The sequence below is a fragment of the Dendropsophus ebraccatus genome, chromosome 1 (genome assembly GCF_027789765.1).
Source record: "Dendropsophus ebraccatus isolate aDenEbr1 chromosome 1, aDenEbr1.pat, whole genome shotgun sequence".
In the NCBI taxonomy this organism is placed as follows: domain Eukaryota; kingdom Metazoa; phylum Chordata; class Amphibia; order Anura; family Hylidae; genus Dendropsophus; species Dendropsophus ebraccatus.
Window position 1 is genome coordinate 203,143,122 of NC_091454.1, and position 6,009 is coordinate 203,149,130.

Below are 6,009 nucleotides of genomic sequence, written 5' to 3' on the forward strand. Positions count from 1 at the left end.
CTAGTCTCTTACACAATATATAGTTGTAAGAAAAAGACGGTGATCCCTTTGGAATTACCTGGATTTCTGCATTGGCCACTAATAAAGTCTAGTTTGATTGTTACCTATGGGCGAATTTATACGTATGGTGCAGGCACTCCCCATCCCCAGCATTAAGCTGATATCCACGCCATATAGTTCTTAATTTTGAAGGTAGGATATTGAAGTGAAGAATGAATAATGGAGCGGAGATTATCAAGAGTGATAATATGCCATATTGGTATGTGACTGATCGAGCAGTGACTGGCTGCCAGGCATACATTCAAGTCATCATAGAGATTTATAGCAGTAATGAGTGAAGTTGGTTGGTGCGTCCTTGGGGTTTGTCCGCCAAAACGAGTAACAATGACGTAGAGATGTGTGAAGTAATTTGTGTCCCCTATGCGGTCATCATGAGGCAAGTCCACCGTGAGTAGTGTCAGGGCAGGGCAGCCCATATCCTAAAGCACTGCAAAGAGGAATTGGGGGGAAAAAACTGGGAGAGGAACTCTGCTAATGTCAGCTGATGGGCTGGCTACTTGTTGCTACAGTTGTGCCGCAGTGCTTCCAGTGTTGTAGAGATGGTTGGATGCACAGTGCTTCCAGTGTTGTAGAAATAGTTGTATGCACAGTGCTTCCAGTGTTGTAGAGATAGTTAGATGCACAGTGCTTCCAGTCTTGTAGAGATAGTTGCATGCACAGTGCTTCCAGTGTTGTAGAGATACTGTAGTTAGATGCACAGTGCTTCCAGTGTTGTAGAGATAGTTGGATGCAGTGCCACCAGTGTTGTAGAGATAGTTAGATGCACAGTGCTTCCAGTCTTGTAGAGATAGTTGCATGCACAGTGCTTCCAGTGTTGTAGAGATACTGTAGTTAGATGCACAGTGCTTCCAGTGTTGTAGAGATAGTTGAATGCACAGTGCTCCTAGTGTTGTAAAGATAGTTGGATGCACAGTGCTCCTAGTGTTGTAAAGATAGTTGGATGCAGTGCCACCAGTGTTGTAGAGATGGTTGGATGCACAGTGCTTCCAGTGTTGTAGAGATAGTTGAATGCACAGTGCTCCTAGTGTTGTAAAGATAGTTGGATGCACAGTGCTCCTAGTGTTGTAAAGATAGTTGGATGCAGTGCCACCAGTGTTGTAGAGATGGTTGGATGCACAGTGCTTCCAGTGTTGTAGAGATAGTTGAATGCACAGTGCTCCTAGTGTTGTAAAGATAGTTGGATGCAGTGCCACCAGTGTTGTAGAGATGGTTGGATGCACAGTGCTTCCAGTGTTGTAGAAATAGTTGTATGCACAGTGCTTCCAGTGTTGTAGAGATAGTTAGATGCACAGTGCTTCCAGTCTTGTAGAGATAGTTGCATGCACAGTGCTTCCAGTGTTGTAGAGATACTGTAGTTAGATGCACAGTGCTTCCAGTGTTGTAGAGATAGTTGAATGCACAGGGCTCCTAGTGTTGTAAAGATAGTTGGATGCACAGTGCTCCTAGTGTTGTAAAGATAGTTGGATGCAGTGCCACCAGTGTTGTAGAGATGGTTGGATGCACAGTGCTTCCAGTGTTGTAGAAATAGTTGTATGCACAGTGCTTCCAGTGTTGTAGAGATAGTTAGATGCACAGTGCTTCCAGTCTTGTAGAGATAGTTGCATGCACAGTGCTTCCAGTGTTGTAGAGATACTGTAGCTAGATGCACAGTGCTTCCAGTGTTGTAGAGATAGTTGAATGCACAGTGCTCCTAGTGTTGTAAAGATAGTTGGATGCACAGTGCTCCTAGTGTTGTAAAGATAGTTGGATGCAGTGCCACCAGTGTTGTAGAGATGGTTGGATGCACAGTGCTTCCAGTGTTGTAGAGATGGTTGGATGCACAGTGCTTCCAGTGTTGTAGAGATATTTACATGCACATTGCTTCCGGTGTTGTAGAGATGGTTGGATGCACAGTGCTTCCAGTGTTGTAGAGATAGTTAGATGCACAGTGCTTCCAGTGTTGTACAGATAGTTAGATGCACAGTGCTTCCAGTGTTGTAGAGATATTTACATGCACATTGCTTCCGGTGTTGTAGAGATGGTTGGATGCACAGTGCTTCCAGTGTTGTAGAGATAGTTAGATGCACAGTGCTTCCAGTGTTGTAGAGATAGTTAGATGCACAGTGCTTCCAGTGTTGTAGAGATGGTTGGATGCACAGTGCTTCCAGTGTTGTAGAGATAGTTGGATGCACAGTGCTTCCAGTGTTGTAGAGATGGTTGAATGCACAGTGCTTCCAGTGTTGTGGAGATAGTTAGATGCACAGTGCTTCCAGTGTTGTAGAGATAGTTAGATGCACAGTGCTTCCAGTGTTGTAGAGATTATCTCACTATAATGGTAACATAGTGGGGAGGGAGGGTGGAGTCCCTGGACTAATCAGAGAAGGAACTCAAATTGCCTTGGTGTAAAATAGTTACAACTGTAGGACATCAACTGTTGGAGTTTACATGTTTCTTTTGAGGATAAGTTGTATCTGTCACAAAATAGTTGAGTGACCAAATGCCACCTAAAAACATCTGAAGCCTACTGTCAGGAATGGGATAAGGATGTGCATCCATATTTTACACCTGCACCCCTGTCCCCTGTTCTTTCTATTTGGATGAGCCATCCTATATAGTAGGGCCCGATAACATTATTCTGAGTTTATTGATCTGAGTAGAGAATGGTTACAAAGACTCCCACTGAGAAGGACCTGTCCTGTCATCCATTATACAAACAACTCCTTTAATTTAACAGTCTCTGTGTAATGCTTTATTCATACTGTGGTGGCGCTGCTGGGAAATCAAACACTGAAAAGTTATCCCAAAAATAACAACTGATCAATGGGACACTTTGAAATCAGCTTATTGTTAAAGGGTAAGTTCACCAAAACATGTTTTCCTTCAAATCAACTGGTGCCAGAAAGTGCCAGAGATTTGTAAATTACTATATAAAAAAATCTTTTCTTTCGGTACTTATCGGCTGCTGTATATCCTGTATGAATCAATATTTTTTGCAGCCTGGAGAGCAGGAGAGGTTTTCTATAGGAATTTGCTGCTGCTCTGGACAGTTCCTGACATGGACAGAGGTGGCAGCAGAGTGCACTGTGTCAGACTGGAAAGAAAACTTTTTGCAGGACATACAGCAGCTGATAAGCACTGGAAAACTTGTGATTTTTTTAATAGAGGTAAATTACAAATCTCTGGCACTTTCTAGTACCAGAAGATTAGAATTTTTTATTTTGAACTACCCCTTTAAGGGACAAGAATTAAGAAATTAATAGAGATCATTTAATAAGAACAGACAATAATAGGAACTGTCTATGCGTTCACTGCCCCTTTAACAGTATGACACCTAAAACTGTTATCATTGGCATCCAGCTATTGGCAGTCCCAGTTATTAAACACTGCGAGAGCGATTTAGGAATTTGCCGGAAATTTTCTGGAAATCGACCCAATGTTCACAGGAAGAACACTTGAGCAGGCTTATGGTAAATGCAATGGCAGTGAGTCCGGTACAGATGATATCTAACCATAACAATACTTCACCCATTACAAATCATTGGTAACTCTACAGTCACTAGAGAGGGTTGTGTAATTTTTTTGGCCATCATTATGATCAGTAACATATGACGATCACGAGACGACTTTACCAAGTGTCACAGGAATAGTAATGGAGAATAAGCTCAGGGCCAGTCAGCTGCTGCAACAGCAAATACAATTTTGTAATTCAGAAATGAAAGACTTTTTCATAGATAATTTTATGGTAAAAATAAAAATTATATATATATATATATATATATATATATATATATATATATATATATATATATGTATATATACACTCACCGGCCACTTTATTAGGTACACCTGTCCAACTGCACGTTACCACTTATTTTCTAATCAGCCAATCACATGGCGGCAACTCAGTGCATTTAGGCATGTAGACATGGTCAAGACAATCTCCTGCAGTTCAAACCGAGCATCAGTATGGGGAAGAAAGGTGATTTGAGTGCCTTTGAATGTGGCATGGTTGTTGGTGCCAGAAGGGCTGGTCTGAGTATTTCAGAAATTGATGATCTACTGGGATTATCACGCACAATCATCTCTAGGGTTTACAGAGAATGGTCCGAAAAAGAAAAAACATCCAGTGAGCGGCAGTTCTGTGGGCGGAAATGCCTTGCTGATGCCAGAGGTCAGAGGAGAATGGGCAGACTGGTTCGAGCTGATAGAAAGGCAACAGTGACTCAAATAGCCAACCGTTACAACCAAGGTAGGCAGAAGAGCATCTCTGAACGCACAGTACGTCGAACTTTGAGGCAGATGGGCTACAGCAGCAGAAGACCACACCGGGTGCCACTCCTTTCAGCTAAGAACAGGAAACTGAGGCTACAATTTGCACAAGCTCATCGAAATTGGACAGTAGAAGATTGGAAAAACGTTGCCTGGTCTGATGAGTCTCGATTTCTGCTGCGACATTCGGATGGTAGGGTCAGAATTTGGCGTCAACAACATGAAAGCATGGATCCATCCTGCCTTGTATCAAGGGTTCAGGCTGGTGGTGGTGGTGTCATGGTGTGGGGAATATTTTCTTGGCACTCTTTGGGCCCCTTGTTACCAATTGAGCATCGTTGCAACGCCACAGCCTACCTGAGTATTGTTGCTGACCATGTCCATCCCTTTATGACCACAATGTACCCAACATCTGATGGCTACTTTCAGCAGGATAATGCGCCATGTCATAAAGCTAGAATCATCTCAGACTGGTTTCTTGAACATGACAATGAGTTCACTGTACTCAAATGGCCTCCACAGTCACCAGATCTCAATCCAATAGAGCATCTTTGGGATGTGGTGGAACGGGAGATTCGCATCATGAATGTGCAGCCGACAAATCTGCGGCAACTGTGTGATGCCATCATGTCAATATGGACCAAAATCTCTGAGGAATGCTTCCAGCACCTTGTTGTATCTATGCCACAAAGAATTGAGGCAGTTCTGAAGGCAAAAGGGGGTCCAACCCGTTACTAGCATGATGTACCTAATAAAGTGGCCGGTGAGTGTATATATATATATATATATATATATATATATATATATATATATATATATATATATGTGTTATATGGAAAGTTGCAGTTCAAGGGGTTAAGTCACAAAAGTCCCATTCAGAAATGGCAAAATCTCTCTATGGGATCAGGTCCAAACCAAGTCTTTTGCCTTCTGTCCATTTGTTTTCTTGTATTTCTTAGGATATGTTCACACTGAGGAAAAGTTGCTGAATTTTGCGGCGGAGCTCTCTGCTGCAGGAGCCCTCCTACCTCAGTGTCAAACAGTGTCCCTATGAAAGGGCTCAAGCGTCTCTGCTTCCTCCGCTCTCCGCTTAAAGAATTGGCATGTCACCACTTTTGCTCAGTGTGATCATACCCTTAGGTGTCTATTACACATTTCCTACCATTTTCTTCCTACAGCTCCTATGCAGCACTATGTGTCTCCATGGTAACAGACAACAAACAAGCTCTGTGTAGTCTGTTCCTACAGCTGTACTCACGTCTATCTGTCCACAGCTCCAGGCCAACCTACCAAATGCATATTACTGCTATAATAAGGGGCAAATGGAAGAAAGTGGAAAATGGAAACACAGAAACTGTTGTCTGTTACCATGGAGATGCATAGGTTAGCATAGGAGCTGTTTAAAACCTATGTATATTTTAGATTATATTAGGGCATTAAAAAGTTAGTCGAGTGGACAGTCCTCAGATGCTGAATCAGCAGATCTTCCACACTCCACATAATAAATGCCACGACCACCACCACCACCATGCACGCCTGATGCTATGAGTTCCTACTGCAAAATGTTGTGTTTGCTTTATACCAGACATAATGGGATCTGTGTTACTGACTCATCTGTCCATACAGTTATGTAAAACAGCTGGAGATCATTTAGGCATATGGGTCCACCACGGAAATTTGAGTTTTGTTTTTTTTTTTTAT